General features: G+C 42.5%; 1 protein-coding gene across 1 annotated transcript in view; it reads right to left on the bottom strand.

The window, feature by feature from the left end:
- Nucleotides 1-17,056, bottom strand: part of CNNM2 (cyclin and CBS domain divalent metal cation transport mediator 2) — a 114,846-nt gene that overhangs the window by 96,129 nt on the left and 1,661 nt on the right. The window lies entirely within an intron of this gene.

The following is a 17,056-nucleotide window of genomic DNA, read 5'->3' as shown; positions in this document are numbered from 1 at the left end:
CCGTAGCTGCGTAACGGAAGACATGCCAGGGATCGCAGGAAGCTCAAGCCTTCCAGCACTTTCTGAAATCTCCATGGGGAGATCAGGCCAAGGAGCACCTTGTTTAAACCTATGCTAAATGCCAGGATAGCAAGGAATGCGGGGCAGGGAGGATAAATTGCCACCGTTTTCCTTAAAAAAAAAACAAAACCAAAAACCAAAAAGCCCAAAGAAAAACAACCCTGCTTGAATCGCGTTTTGTACCAAACTGAGGCGTTATGAGTGTTTGTTTTCGCTCGGGGGGGGGAAAAGGATAGTCAGTAAAATGTTATTTCCCCACGTCACCAGAAAACCCATGCATCCCACCCTGCAACTCAAACATTACAGCTTCATGCTTTTTTTCATCTAGGTGTAATCCATTCTCTATTTTACTTCTGCTCCTTTTCCAGGACGTAATTGATGTTATGATGTAACTGCGATCATCCCAGTCTAGGACATCTTCTTTGACCCCTTGCTTTCTGAGCTTCCTCCCAGCTTCACAGCTGAAGCCACTACAACCCCAGCCATTCTTCAGGCCCAAGAGGACTCCACAGCATGTGAGATGCTGAGACCATACCACGTGCCACAATCCACCAGCTCTGACCATGATGGAGCACCAAGGCCCAGCCCTCAAACCTACAGCCACTCCAAACTCAGGATTTCACTCATACATAAAGTACCCTTCTCCCCAGACACAAACAAAACAGGGTAGCACGTGTTTCAGTAGGAGTTGAGTCTTCCTACTTTGGCACAGCAATTTAGGAGCTGTAAGACAAGCACTAAGGCTGGTCTGATCCAGCCTTTTACAGGCTTTACATTTCACAGTGATGTTATCAGCAAGTAAATCAAACACATTGCAAGCAAAAGAATTTTTCATATGTTTTTGCTATATGCATTCCTCTCAACTGAGTGTTCCGGATACATTAATTGTTTTCTGACAGTCATCTTTCCAATTAAGATCTGCTTCTTCCTTCCTTCCTAATTTTGCCAGTATGTTACACAAAATTTAGTTGCTAACATGTTCCAACAGGGACAAGAGGAATGATCTGTGGAGATTAAAGCATGCCATGCATCAGCCAACTTTTCAAACAACTGACAAACTAAACACAAAATATCTTGAAAGGAGAGGTTTACAGAGACGACAGCTCTCTTATTATGGTTGGCCCCAAGATCATCACCGTTTCTGTCAGTTGTCAAAAGTGTTGTGTTGCATTTTAAAAATGGCAATTAAATCCCCAAACACACACAAGAGGAGAGCCCACTAATGTTATACCTATATTTTATTAATTCAAATCCAAGCAAGACCATATAGGGTCATCTCTTAATACGTACTTAATAGCACCACAGGAGTTCTGTTCCAGGTTTCACAGAGGATCACTGATAAAACGGAGATGGAGATGATGTGCCCTTATGGATTACTTTCATCAACACCAACATCCAAGTTCTGCAGTCTTTAGGCATAGCACTTGTCAAGGGCTCCAAATCAAGAGCTTGTCTGGTCATAAACATCTTGGTATAGAGTGTGTTATTTTAAGAGACCAGCACCTATGGCTCAACTCCAGATGAGCAGTAAGTGAACCATCCGCTCAGTCCACAAAGAGAGTAGCTAGTGGTAGGTTTTGTTTTCAAATAAAGATGCTACTGATTCTACATCAGCAAGAAGTCAAGTTGCAAGGCATTAACTAGTATGCTCTCATCTCATTTTCCCACCAGCAACATGATTCTCAGATCCAAGTTTTATTGCTCAATAGCCAGAGCTTCTGCCAAAAATCACAAGGGAGCCAGGGGGAGGGGATGGCAAATATGAAATGGGACAACAGCTGTCAAGGTAATTTGATAGCAGCAATGGCTTCTTGAACCAGTGGACACTCTTGAGAATGTGAGCCAAGGCCTCCAGGCATCCACTGAAAAGCCAAGTAAGATAAAGAGCTCGGTGAGAGAGCAGATACAGATGTCTGAGACAGAGGAAAGAACAAAGAAAGCCAAGGCCATCTAACTTCTAAGAACTTCAGTTTTCCAAACAAAAAAAAAAAATTATTCAGAGCAAGTGTCCAAATGAACCCTCCCAGCCATGAAGACAAACCATCTTTTGTTTGAAAAATGTTTGCAAGTTTTCCCAGCACTCTTTCCAAAAACATCTCAAAACTACAACATCCAAACAGAGAAGAGGAGTGAAGAATGAGCTGACAGATTAAAAAATCAAGTCAATAACCCTGCACAGGTTGAAATCTAGCTCAACTTCCACTAACAAGTAGTCACCGGCATGATGAGATTCACATACATTGAACTTAGCACAAGTCAGATCCTAATAGACCAATGCCCACAGTCAAAAGTTGCATCCATAGCATAGAAAATATCCAAAAGGAAGAGTTATCAGTGGAAACCCTGAAAGTTCCCATACTTTTAGTTTAGTTGCTCTGCTAAATGAACCATCCCTTCAGCAATGAGTCATATCCTTTGGTGGAACAGTAAGAAGAAAGCTCTTTTGCTTGTGTCTATGAGGCACCTGTTTTGGTAACACTCAATGCATCACAGAGATGTGCCAGAAACACAGGCAAGCACAAAGAGCAAGGCAGGAATGTGTTAGCTGTGACAAGTGCAGCAGAGGGAGGTCAGACACTTTAATGACTACTCTCATCAATAGGTTTAACTCTTTTTAGGATATTTTTCATTTTCTGCATTTTATGCTTTAAACTTCTCCTATGCTCTGAACAATTGCAGTTTTCTTACTTCCCCTCTCTTCCCAGGGCTTCTGGATTCTCCTCAACCACCCCTATATACAGGCTTGTCTCAGCAATCTCACAGGAGTTTGCAATGGCTGGGAGAAAAAAAAAAAAGCAAACAGAAATGCTCACAGCTTTGTTCAGTATTATTGCCACCTGCTACAGACATGTGACATACCAAGAAACATGTACCCACAGATGCATTTTGGCAGTGATGATGAAGCAGATCAATTGTTTCTTCATGCTGAAGTTAACATTTTGACTGACACTAATGCAGTTAGTCATTTATGTTAAAAACAGCTTATTCTGATAGAAAAATAAAAAAAACATGACAACTGGCTACCAAAATTTAGCATTAAATTTAAAATCAAACTGCAAACCTAATTTAACACTCAATTTTTTCTAATTAGATCTTCAAACATTGCACTTGGGCAAAGCAGCCCCTGGTTTGTCTAACTGAGGCTGCAGATCTCCCCCAAGTACTGCAGCTCCCTCACCTGACCCTGGAGGGACCATCTACTGCTATTTTTGAAAGCACTTACTAAAAAAGTCCTCAGCCAACACAGGAGCTTTTGCCTTAAGTGCTGGTCCTGCAGAGCAGACATCAGACCTGGAAGAGCAGGGTGGCCTCTGCAGGCTTCCTGACGCTCACAGGGACAGATAAAGAGAATCCACAGAATGACTGCCTCGAAGCCAAACAGGTTTAACAGCCCTGCACCATCTCTGAGGCAAAAGGCAATTTGCTTGGTATGTCACAGATAAAACGTGCCTGTGTTGAGGGTAATGAGACATCTACCCCATGCCACTTCAAAAGGTTAACAACTCAAAGGTTGCAACACTCCCATCTCCTTGCCTGCAAAGGCTGCCCTACCTAGTCCCACCATCACTCCCTTTGGCTCCCTGTTCCAACACAAAGGGATTAAAAATTAAGGAAAAATAATTGTATCTAAACCTAGAAATCTACTTCTGTTACTTTTGGTAGTAACTTTTTCTATGACACTTCTGAATTCACACTTTACTGAAGGTTACCATTCACTTACCTCTCCATTTAGTGAGTCAAAGGAAGAATTAATTAATCCCTGTCCCCTCCTTCCCTGCACAAGCCAAACTCCTGGGACAGGGATGAGAAAACACAGAGATCACACCTTCACTGTCCCAGTCACATCCATTTTCTGAATGGGACAAGCAGGAAAATCCTCAGCTCCTCCCTCCTGTTCCTTTCTCCTATGTCAATGAAAACAGTAAAGAGCCAGGTCATTATGATCACACACATCTCTTCATGCCAGAAAAATGGTGCCTGGATTATGAGTCAACACCAAGCTAACAGACACTTTAATCAGACATCAGTCACTAGTGGAAGCATAAACAGACACAGTGATCATGGTATCATCAGGACACAGGTTCTTCCAATTCTGTGTCCCAGAGTAAAGTCCACCCTAGGGAGCAACCACCAGAGCAGTGACAGAGCACAGTCTGTCAACACCCTCAGAAAAAGCAGGACACACTGAGTGCCGTGTGGAGGAGGCTGCCTGCACCACCCTAGGGCAGGGTTAGACCATGACAAGGAGAAGTCTTGCACACCCCCTTAATTGTTGAAAAAAACCTGGTGAACTGCACCTTCTCCACATCACATCACCCCACATGGAAAAAGGGAAGAGTCCAACCAAGCCATCCTTTTTATCTCTAACGAATAGGATTCACCAGCAGTGAGAACAGACTTGGGTCTGTGTCACTGCATCCCTCTCAGCCAGCTTACTGAAGATTCCTTGGAATGGGTGGGTGGCAATGAGGAAGAGTGCAGTGCTACCCTCTGGTATAACTGACCTGTCCATGGTGCAAGAACAACTTTCCAGCAGCACCAGCATTAAGGGCTCACAACTTTCTGGTTCATGAGGAAGCCAACATATTTATTCATACTTGGGTTACCATCTTGTCACCAACAAGAAAAAAGGACAGTTACCTGCATGTCCCTCAACTCTGGGAATTTAAGCACTAACAGGTTGATTCTTAAAGATTTGCCTACTAGGTTTTCAGCCAGAAAAACAGGAAAGTATTTAGTACATAATTAATCCTAAACTGGACATTAGTTTAAAACTGTCTGAAAACAAAAGTTAAGCAGCACAGGATAAATGGCATCTCTGACTCAGTAAAGGAAAAACAACCTATCAAACCACTCTATAACAGTAAGAGCTAAGAAACCAACAATTAACTCAAAAATTACCTCTACAGCAGCAATTTTAGTAGCCATGAAGCTGCACAGAGCAGAGCACTAACCATGGGACATTCACCTTAATTGTCTCTACACACTTGCCTAGTGGATGGCCTCATCTCATCTATTACCTAGTCTCTCTCTGTTTTTCCTCACTACTGCCAACAAATAGTGCCAGGAGAACTACACATTGATCTGAAAAAGGAGAGTGAAAACACTGGAGACACTGACAGCCAAGGTGCTCAGGGCAAGAGAAACAAGATCTGAGTCACTGGAGGGGCTGTCAGTCTAAAGAAAGCTTCACTGCATGATGATTGAAACTATTACATGAACATTAAACCAAACTCCTATTTATAGAACCTAAATTACAGTAGACAAGCTGAAACATACTGGCTCCCACTAAACCAATTCAGTTGATGTAAGGGAAAGGGCTAAAAATGAGTCCTCGTTCTACAGCAAAGTAATTGAAGCACAAGGAGAAGGCATCACAATCAACTACAACTTTGGACAGTGCTAGGAAGTCTAAAAGATAAAACCACCACTTAATCCTTGCCCAGCTCTCAACTTACTTGAAGCAGGTATGCCCTTGATTTCCTTGGGTCATTTTTCCATTTTGAAGGAAAAAATACAGGAATAGGAAAATAAAGTCTCAGTTCTGCAAGGATTTAAAAAAAAAAAAAAAACCCAAAACAAGTTTGTTCCTACTTGTAAGAACTTTTGCATCTGGTCTTATCTTGAGGGTTTTTTCTAATGTCTCAGTCATCCTCAAAGTCACAAAAAACACTGAGATGAGAATTCCTTTTGTTAGGAGAATTGTTCACAGCAAGAGTTTTTCCTCCCAGGAACTGCATGCTGTCTCTAACTGTGAGAGTACATGTTTAATCACAGCACACTTTCATTCCTTGTCACAACTACTAACTGCAGCACTGGACAGGATGGTTAAGATAATCTCATTTCTTAAAATAATCTTTGGAGTTTAAAGCATTTCATTCCCTCCCAAATGATCACTCTAAAAACAGGACACTGCTGTCCCAGTGATTTTCAAAGGAAATAGATCCAGACACCCCTAAAATCCCCAAGCCTACCAGCTTCTTCATGGTGACTCTTTGCTCAGCATCCTCCCTTAAACCTTTCAAGGACTGCTCAAGGCACCCAACTCTTTCTATCAAGAGGTGGATTCAAGTAGAAAACAAGGTCCCAGAAACAGCTTTCAACACTTTTAAGTGTGTTTCCAGGTAGAGATTAATCAGGTAATGGGAACAATGGCAAACAGATCATCATCAATACAAACTTGGTAAGAGACATTTTCTTAATTTCTCTAACCCATGCTTGGATTAAGGCAGTCCACATAGTTATTAGTTCCAGGATGGCTGCATGCCTGTCTGGGAAAAAAAAAAAAAAAAAAAAAAAAAAAGGCATGCACTGATCTCTCTGGAAAGCCAAATAATTTAAATACAAAACCATCAGGAATTACAGCTAGACAACTTCCCCCTTTCTGAATATTTTCCTTGGAACTTTTTGGTTGGAGCCTGTGCATTGCATAGGGCTTAGGAGGCTATTACTCTTGGAAGCTATACTCCCAAATTCTTTCCTTTACTGGAAGATGTGAGGTTGATGATTTGCAAAGAAGAAATGTATTAAAGCCTCTTACCACTGGACCATGTTAAAACAGCAGGCAAGCAACAAGTTTTAACCCACTTTCCAGGCCAGGAATCAGAAATGAAAATGTCCTCAACACTAAAATGCATGCATGTCTTCACTCTACCCCACAGGCTTCTGCAGTGTCTCTCTCATAATAAAACAAGGCTTGTTCAAAGATTACAGCAAAGACTGGAAAATTCAAAACAGCTGCTCTGGAAAGAAAAAAAAAAAACATTAATAGAATAGAGCCATTGACATCAGAGCTCTCCTGGTAGACCTCTCATCCCATGCACAGCAAGTGTTCCCATGCAGAGAGGAGGAGCAGACACTGGGATTCCCACCCACAGTGCATCACACAGCACAGGGAAACCTTCATCCCCACCCTGACCCCAGGGGCATTGAAGAAAGCAGGAAAAAAAGAAAGCTACTCTATTTGCTTGCTCATTGACTGCACCACACTCCAACTGCATTCACAGGTTCAACTCTATGACTGGCATCAAGCAACAGATTGCTGTAGTTCTTGGAGCCTTCATCCAGTAGGTAATTAAGTTTTTTCACTGCCACAGCTGCCTTCCTCAAGCTCTAACCTCAGGGGATTCCCACGCTGGGAAGCTTCACCCCCCACCACGACTGCCTACAGGGTGAACTGTGCAACTTCTCCATTTCCAGGTTCTCCTTGGGAGCCTTCAGACTCCCATACAACACAAGCTGAATTAAACTAGCACACTGCTGGTAAAGCAGCTTCGTACTAGTGATCACAAATCCCCTTTAGGCTTTTGTCAAACAAACAAAGACACAGAAAACTGTCAGTCCTGATTATGATGGAGAGGCTGGCTCCATCATTTGGGATCAGAGCTTTAAGCATGCTGTGATCCCTGTAAGGGTCACAGGAAAACACAAACACACTAGAAACTGGCTTTCCTCTACAAGACACACAAGGCAGTCTCCCATTCCTCTTGCAAGTGAGCATTCAAACCTTTAGGAGCAAGGGTTGAGTCTGAAGTACACTGTACAGCATTTTTATTAAGAGAGATAATGATTTGGACAGGGATCTTGATTTCTCCAGGAGAAATCCCATCCACACAGTATAAGCAATTCTTCAACACTAGGAGAAGGAAAAAAAAATACTCCCCATGAGCAGAGTGAAGTTCTTGAAATTCACTGTTTTGAAATTAGTGTTTTCAAACCTAACCACTCCAAAAGGCTCCAGGCAAATTAGAACATCAACAAGAAGATAAAAGTTATTCCCCACGAGGGTAGGGAGCCAGCACACAACAAGACTAGATCACATCTGAAAAACAGGATAAATCCCAAACCTTTACAACCATGTAGTCCATGTGGTGAGCTACTCACAGGTCCACTGGCCCAACTTCCAGTGAGGTATCTCTTATTCCTCTATTCTCCTGGAGGAAAAGGAAGACCTAAAGCAGTGAGTCTTCAAGGTACTTTGAGAGATTCTTCCTCACCCAATCCCCACACACTGCATAAAGATATTTAAATAAAAGCTGAAAGTCAGAAAGCCAAAAACCTTTATCTATACAAATACCTTAGTAACACAGCAGGGGTAAAAAACCCACACAAATTCACAGAGCAAAATATATTACACTAATTTATCCACCTCACATCAAAATCTTAGTGATGTCCCTTGGAGTTCAAGTTAGAGCTACTGAGTAACCCTAATTCACAATTCTGGCCTACTCTAATGAGTAAAAAATTGACCTGAAGCCTCTTTACTAGATGCCTTTTAATATCAGCAGAAGGTCCCTGTCTGCACTCGCTGTGTATGGGAATTGTAACTGTAAGAGCTGTTCTTCCTTCCAATGGAAAGATGTCCCAAGCAAGATAGGAAGAACTAAACCTGTAGCTTGCCTAAAACTGACAGCCACACCTACTTTCTATGCCAGATTGTAAATTTTTATCAAGAACAAGTTCACACTGGCAGATTTTCTTCCTATTTGTAGGAATCTAGAAATTGCTGACAAGCAATTCACAAGCAATAAAAGCAGGCAACTGATCATCCTTGTCCTCACGTAATTGCTGCATGGAAAGGGGTCCTGCAGGCTGCACTTTGAACCCCCCAGCGCAAAGGGTAGGCAGGACAATCTCCTGAAAGCTGGAGGTGGAGAGCTGAAAAAAAAACAGAAATGGCAAGATCCTTCCTAAAATCGTTTGCTGGCAGCACAGTATCCAACCAAGGCAGAATCAGCATTTTTGCTGCCCTCATTATCCAGGGACAAATGGGGAAAATAAAGCCTTGTTCACCTCCACAAAGATCAGCTGTCACAAAAGGCTCTGTCACATCACTGTAAGAGATTTTACCACCATAAAAAAAAAACAAAAACAAAAAACAAACAAACAAACAAAAAAAAAAACCAAAAAAAAACTTATTGTAAAGAAAACCCCAACTTTCATTCACACCTGCTGTGGGAAAGAACCTCAAGGAAGTAGGAGCCAGTCTGAGGGCACAGTTCACCCTGCAGAGAGCAATGTTACCACATCACTCTCAACTGAAGAGCAGCTCCTTTTGGGACTGCCAGCAAAAGAATGGTGTATTCCCAAAAGAAAGCATTACAGAAAACATAACTAGACAGATCTTTTGTGGTGAATGTATGCATTCATCTCCCAGCCCCAGTGCCTTATGCTCTTGCGTGGTTAATTAATAACTGCAGCTGAGTCCTGTTAACTTGTAAACTCCTGAGGCCTCCACACAATCATCAGGTTTCAGCTCCCAGAATGACAGGCATCACACTCTGTCCTTCAAAAGAGGATTCCTGGATGAGCAGGGCTGTTGTTTCATAAACACTGAAAATATTATACCAAACAATTCATAAGTGAAATGCTTCAATATAGAGAAACACAAGTAAGTCCCAACCACACAAGCTTTCTTTGCTTTGAAGTTTGTTTAATCTAGGCCTTGGATATTTTAAGACAAGCTGGTTACAAGACAAGTTGTTTTTCTAGTATTCTTTCACTAGTCCTTTCAAGCAGATATCATCACCAGTAGGTGAAGAGCAAGTCTGAGTAATGTTTTTAAATCACAAAAATAACCACAAACACCCATGTAAAAATCCCAATTTCAACATGCCAGCCAACCCAGACAAAGAAACACCTTTGGCATTACAGGTTGTGTACTACAGCAACCCAATCCTCAAAGGCAAACAACCTACATGATGCCCCATAGACAACATGGAAGTGTGGAAAATCCTGGAAGCTATTCTTCACTTCAGTGAAAACTGTCTGCCTACCAAAACTCTGGAAGGCTCCCAGACAATTTTAACACGACAACAATGGCTCAAAGATTCCCAGGAGCACCTACCTGTGACCCTTCAGAGTGGCAAGTTACTACAGACAAAGCCATCAACAGGGAAGAGAACACTTCTGAGTAAAGGAGGACCAAAAAAAGGGAAAGAGTTAAGGGAGACATGCTCTTCTCACACAAGTTCTGTATAACATCACACTTAGCCCTAGTTTATTCCCAGCACAGGTTATTCTACCAACTATTGGGCCATGCACATTTCCTGGCCAAGGGAAAAGGTGCATTCCTCCAGAAGAAGGTTAATGACAGATTTATGCATCTTGTTTTCTATTATTATATATTAGTGAAGAGTGAAACAAAACCCCATCTTGATAGTCCTGAAATGACTCAGTGACCTTGGCAGGAGCCAGACTGGATTAACCACCTGGAATGGACTGTTAGCCATGTGCTGTGGGCAGTAGCTCATTAGCATCAAGTATTTACACTCCTATTTGTAGCTGGTAGGCTGTAATTCAGGACCTTGTCAAATTAACAGAGTGCCAGGTCGCACTCACTAGGGTATGGTTCAGAGTACTCTGTGCTGAGGGCTAGTTTTACAAGCTCCATTAGTGAAATTGGAAGGGACTCAACAGTAGAAGTGCCATTGGCCTCCCTAGACTGGCAATTGCACCACATGTCTGTAGAGGCACATAAGTAAATGCAAAAGTGAGCTCACGCTAAGCATTAATGAAAAGAGCACAGCTTGGTGGTCTATAGATTCACTCAACACAACTTGGCCACTGCTTTCCTTCTCATCCTACTTGATCCTGACTAAGTTGCTGGTTGACTGACTTAGGACTCTTAATATTGAGCAGACATTAAATGTTTAAAGGAGATGAAGTGGTGAGACTTTGAATCCTCCAGGTCTTAATTCCTGTGCACTAGGATGTGTGCCCTCCAAGGGAGCAAGACAAAATATGACACCAGACAACACCAGGAATATGAGTAGATCTTGTCATAGTCTAATGGCACTGGTGCTCCAAGTTAAGCAGCCTAATAACCACCACAATACTTCCCCCCAATAAAATGGTTTTTTTCAATAAACGGGGGGAGACTCAGGCTCATAACATGGATGAAGTGTGAGGTGCCTCACATCCTCATTTCCTAAATTACTAGCTAGAGTGATACCACAGCCTGACAAAACAAAACCTACCTTTGGCTGGCTTCATAAAGAACTGACAACTAGAAATGTACTTCCAGACCCACCTCTCTCTGCCACTAGCACTACACAGCTACAGACAGGAGACACCCACTACTGCTGTTTGTTTCTGTGCAACTGCTGACAAAGGTTCAGTGTTGATTAGACATGCTCACAGAGAGAAATAAGCATCTAGGGCTGTTTAATAAAGACAGTATCTTTAGTCCCAGAACTTCCTGAATCACAGCCTGATGAGATCAGTAAGTTTCCGTGGGGAACAAAATAAGTTGGCTCTTTTCTGATACTTTCTCTAAGCAGCCCCAGCCATTGTCAGAAATTACCTACTGCAGAGGATTCGCTGTTATTGTTCTTATGCCCTCAGAGTCAACTGAAGTTCACTGAGAAAATGTTCTGCTCCTCAGAACCTCATGTTAGCAGAGAAAAAAACAAAACTCAAAAAATCTCAGAACTGGAAGGACACTGTGACAGTTGAAGTACTCGATCAGTTTCCTACACTAATGAAATCGCTCAGCAGTTGATATTCTGTCTCCTTCTATCCTGCTCCAAAATAGGCTGTGAAATGCTGTTGGCTGCACAGACTGACCTGAAGTTTACATCTGTGCTTATTAGATAACCTCTACAGACACAGAGAAAGCAGACAGGAGCATGGTTCACTTGTGGTGGAATTCACTCCCATCAGCTTCAGCACAGGAAAGCATTTGCTAACTGAGCAAACAGCTGAGGGGAGGAAAAAGCAACTTCTTGTGTTTGTCAAATGACAAGAATTGTGAACAATTGGTTAAAATGCAATCAAAGAACCATATCCAACACAGGCATCAAACTCAAACCTCTACTGCTCGAGCCATTTAATTCACTTACTCCTCTCCCTGCCAGCCACCTGAAACCCATGTTTCTTCCTACTCTCAGCATTAGAAGGACTCTTCAGCTAGGCTCCTCAACAAAGCTGCTCTTCTAGTAGCCTGTCTTCTCCTGGTCCCTATAAAATGTTCCCAGTAGGGAGCTCAGGAAAAACTGGAGCTGCTCCCTGATGCATTCCCCTTGGAGCCTCTCCCTCAGCATACCAGCAGGAGGGCTGCCTGCAGTAACCCACATCCGCTGCTCTCCAGTGGAACGAGCACGCATCCCCCAGGAGCTCTGCAAGGCCAGCAAAGCCCTTGGCAGTGCAGTACCTGCGGGTGCCGCGCTGTCAGACAGCCAAGGAACAGTTTGTCACGAGGCAACCCCCACCCCCACATGCAATTTTTGTTCAAGGAATAAATCTGCAGGCATAGCATGCTAAGACTTCTGTTTCTTGGTGGCAAATTCCTTCCCACCTACCACTCCCCTACTCTCTTCACACAGAAGTCTCCACACTGGACCTCCTCAACACTCTCTCTGTTACATGAATTTCCCAAAAAGGATCAGAAGAGGTGCCTTTTATTAGCTAAGCAGCCTTGAAAACGATATTGTTTTCCAAGAAGTTTTACGTGCCTTTCATAATCCCAGAAAGGATTTCTGTAGTTTCTTCCAGTTTCTCGTAATGCTGCAGTCACAGGGTTACACAGAAAAAGTACCCAGGAGACAGACAACCTGCTAGATAAACTAGAAAGTGAGCATTCAGACCTACTAAATCAAAGTTACTCAAGGGAAAACTGGACTCAGATTGAGCAGGTCATAAAACTTGAAAGGAACCAGGAAAGAAGCCACCTACAAACCTGGATTAGAACTGCACCAGAAAGATAAGTGACCTAATAACAAAAAAGCCCCTCAGACCAAGTGGCCTAATAACAGAAAAAAAAAAAAAAAAAAAAAACAGACCAACAATAGTAATGCAGAACTTTGGATCCCTGGGCTATGAATTACTTGCTACCATACCTGTTTCCAAAAAGAGGATCTATGTGATCAAAAGAGAAGTAGGTCTAGGTATTCTTCACTGCACTCAGAAGTCAGAGGTTTATTTTTCAGGCTGCTAGGACTTGGTTTTCTTTCAAGGGGGAGGAGGGACTAGAAAAGAAATTAACAAATTTTTTCCCCAATGTCCACTCTAAATCAACCACCAAACAAACATGCTACTAAAACCAGACAATGCAAGACCAGCAGAGCCTGAAGAAAGTATCATCAAGCTGAATCTGACAATGATTTTAGGAAAAAAAAAAACCTTTTAAAGTTCAGTTGGCAATTATTTTAATAAGGAATCTAGAAGTTTTCTCAAGGCTGCCGTGATTAAGAAAATGAGAGCTCAGAGCTGCTGCACAGTTCTTGTGGCTTCTTCGCAACAGGTTATTAAGTTCTGATCTGTAGTATAAAAAATAGTGGAAACAGATATAAATAAGATCAAAACATATGACTCAAAGTCCCCAGATAAGGAGGACTCCAACTGAGAAACTGCTGCCCTCCAAAGCCATCCAGGCCACCAGGAACAAAGCTGTAGAATGGCTTGCAGAAAGTGGGCCAATCTTGAAATATTAGTATTACAACATGAGGCTTTTCAACCTGAATTTTTGTAGCTCCAGCAAACATGGAGCTAGAAATAGAATGCTTTGGATTTAGGATCACACATGCAGAGATCTGCCTGTGAAAAACATCAAGAGCAAGTGCCAGAGAGCATTTAAGCAGAGACCTAGAGAGACTGTCAAAAAGGAACAGAAAACAAGAAAAAAAAAAAAAGAACAAGAAAAAGCAGGTCCACACACACATTGACAAGAAAAAGAAGAAGATCAGTGGAGACAGCTCACCAGCTTCTTTCCAAAAATGATTCTGTGGCTCATTCAATCCCTGCTGCAGATTAGGAACCACGACACAAATCAATCCTGAAACAGGTAACACCTTGCTCCCCTTTACTGCAATGGCCAACATTAGATAAGCTGGGAGTGAACTCATTTCAAATGAAATACCTCTTTGCTCTGAGCAAAGTCAGGCAGATCCTTTCCCAGGCCGGTACAAAAGGTACTTTAGACTCCCTTACATTAAATTTGAATGACTGAATTCAAGTTAAGCACTCAGTCTGCTTAACCTGTCGACAAGTGGATTCGACAGCTCTAGTAGAAGTTTAAGGTCTGTTTTTAGAACAGAAAAATCACATCTATTTCAAAAGCTACTTAATTATTTATTTATTTGCAAATAAACCATGCTTTTTAGAGGAGAAGCTTGTTTGTGGACTGCTTCAGGAATCATGTTTATTCACACTTTAGGAGATTAGACCAGCAAGGGGGTGGGAACGTGCTGAAGCTCTCTTAAAATTAAGTTTCTTGCCTGGCAGCATGGAAGTGAAACAGATACTTATTTTGCAATTATAGTCAAAGAATGTTAACAATAGGCCCACCACCAAATCCTCCAGCTGTTCAGCCTAAGCACTAGAACAACTACAGAACTACCCATTTCATCTTCTGCAACAGTACAAGGATGTATATCCTGCTGTGTTTGGATTTTAATCACCTCCTTGTAAGCCTCCATTCCACATTTAGGTTAAGAAGGTTTTGCTTCTGCCCAAAATGTGAGTTTCAAAACCTCACCTACCCAGCTAATTATCAAACTTATTAGAAAAAAAAACCATCCTCTCTCCTCAAATCAATTAAAAGTTTTAACTGGCAGCCACTATCACATGAACAGCCTTTTGCACCCAACAGTGGTAGCAGGGGCCTTGGTATCAAAAAAGACACACTTATGAGTTTTGAAGCGAGCTGGCTGTGGCAGAAGATCAATGTGATGGGAAGGGAATAATTAAAAACTGTAAGCTTATTTATTTCCAACACTCTGCTGGAGAGTAACATGCAATTTGATTCTCACCCTTAATTTGTACATTCTCATGGGAATTTGGCAAGGTTGCTCTGAAGAAGAAAGTTGGAAGAGCTCTTGCAAAAGACACAGTGCTATGCCAGATCAAGCCAGCTATCAGTTATTTACATTCATTTCAAAGGACACAAAGGAAGCCACTTATTTCCACTATATCTGCACTTTTTAAAGAGAAACCAGTTAGGACAAAGCTGATCCTAACACAGGGCTTGCCCATACAGACCAACCAGCATAGTGACTCTGGAGTAAACATTTAAGTATGCTCAAACAAGCCTGAATTAATTCCCAACTACAGAGACTATTCCAGGGCTCAGCATTGGCAGGAGGGAACACACACCTTAACAGCCATCCTGAACTTGTGCTACTGCGATGTTTCCTAGTACAGGCAAGAGACTGGCTACCAGGGAAAGGGATCTCTAATCTGCACCTTCCAAGCCACCCAGGAGAATTTTTAAGAATCCTATTTTAAGCACCAGTTTCAGGAACTCTAAGGAGGTATTTGGCTCAGCCACTCTCACAGGATTAAAGCGCTCACCTCATTCTCCCAGCTGTTAAATGAAAGGACTGTGCTAACACACAGGAGCGCATTCCATCCTTTCAGACCTGGGAAATAAACTACCAACATAACATGCATTTCTTCAGACACATTGGTGCATACAGAACTAGAACACACTCACAAGTCTCTCTACAAGCTAAGAACCCTGTTGTGCTATCTGGAGTCTGAACGACAGGGACAGAGAGGAAAAAGAAGCACACTTCACTCGCACATGCAGCACAATCCACCTTAACCAGCCAACAGTTAAGTGACATCATTGAGTTTCCCACATCCAAGCTGCAGATCCTGCAGTGTAGAAACCACAGCCAAGGGAGGCCCTCCCTCATCTCTCCTTCAACACCTCCAAAACCAAGTAAGACTTCCCCATCACTACACACAGGCTGAAAGAGATCACCACCACTGCACTGGTCAGTAAAAAGCAGGAGTATGTTCATCTTCTACACACAAAGATGAAATAAACATTTGGTAACCCTCCAAACCCCCAAAACTGAGTTAAACAGGATGAAGACAATCCAATGCCATGACACAAGAGCTTAGCCTGTGGACAAAACAGCAACTGAAACTTAAGTTGTAATTTAAACTTATCTGGAAAGAACATTCACCAATTAACAAAGTTTTTTTTCAAGGTAATTTATGCAGTTAATAAAAGGTGAGCTCAAATATTCCTCATTAAATTTCCCCTCTCAAGCAAATCATCCCCCAGGATGATTTGCTTGAGATCAGATCCCCCTGGGTATGAACCCAGGAGTCTGGTGGCACTCCAAATAGCCTTTTTCTAGCACAGGAGTCCACACATCCAAACTGTCTGAAATTTCACTTAACAACTACTTTGAAAGCTCTGTCCTGCACAAGCCACAGAGTATTATTACTCGGCTTGCAGAGAGGAACAGATTTTAAAAAGAAAATGAAAAGATGTTTCTTCCTTACTCATAAGCAAGGACGTTTTTTCCTTACTCACAGGCAAGACCTTCTAACAAGAATTAAGTGGCATTTGTCAAGTCAGCACCGCCTACAATTAAAAGAAAGGCGTAAAGCCTCAGTCCCATTCTGATGCAACTACTACACAAGCTACACCAAAGAATTAGAAAGGATCATGTCTCTGCTGAGCCTGTGGTCCTGAAGCACAGGGTAGCCTGGGGAAAAAGAGCTGTAACTGTGAAGTGCAGCACCAACAGGTGCTTTGGAATATATTTTAAGACATTGAAATGATTTAGGAGTTACAAGATCAAAGTGTCAATCAAAGCAACTGGAACACGAGCAGAGAGCTGAGGTCGGCTGGCTGAGCCTATGAATGGAGCTAAAATGCCTTGTTTATCTCAGCACGTGTGTGCACTGAGCCTGAAAGGCACCGAGCAGCCCACCCACTCCTCCCAGTCAGGCCAGCTGAAAAAGCACAGAGAAGACACAGCCAAGGAATGGGTGCGGATTCCCGTCAGTGGTTCTCACTATAACGGACAGATTAGTGGAAAAGGCAAGAAGGAAAACAAACTTGCTTGGCACCATGCCCACACACACATCCCAGTGCAGTGGGGGAAAAAGGCTAGGGGCACATCCCAGCCGTGGATCAGCTTTCTGGCCCAGGGAACGAGCAGATCTGGCAGATGTCTAAATACTGGTCACACACAGTCCAGAAAGCACCTTCCCGTGAGCAGGAACCCGAGGCCCTGCTGGGGAGCTCCCTTGC

This window comes from Serinus canaria, chromosome 6, assembly GCF_022539315.1.
Source record: "Serinus canaria isolate serCan28SL12 chromosome 6, serCan2020, whole genome shotgun sequence".
In the NCBI taxonomy this organism is placed as follows: Eukaryota; Metazoa; Chordata; class Aves; order Passeriformes; family Fringillidae; genus Serinus; species Serinus canaria.
The sequence above is the reverse complement of the archived record's forward strand: the minus strand, read 5'-3'. Positions and strand labels throughout refer to the sequence as shown.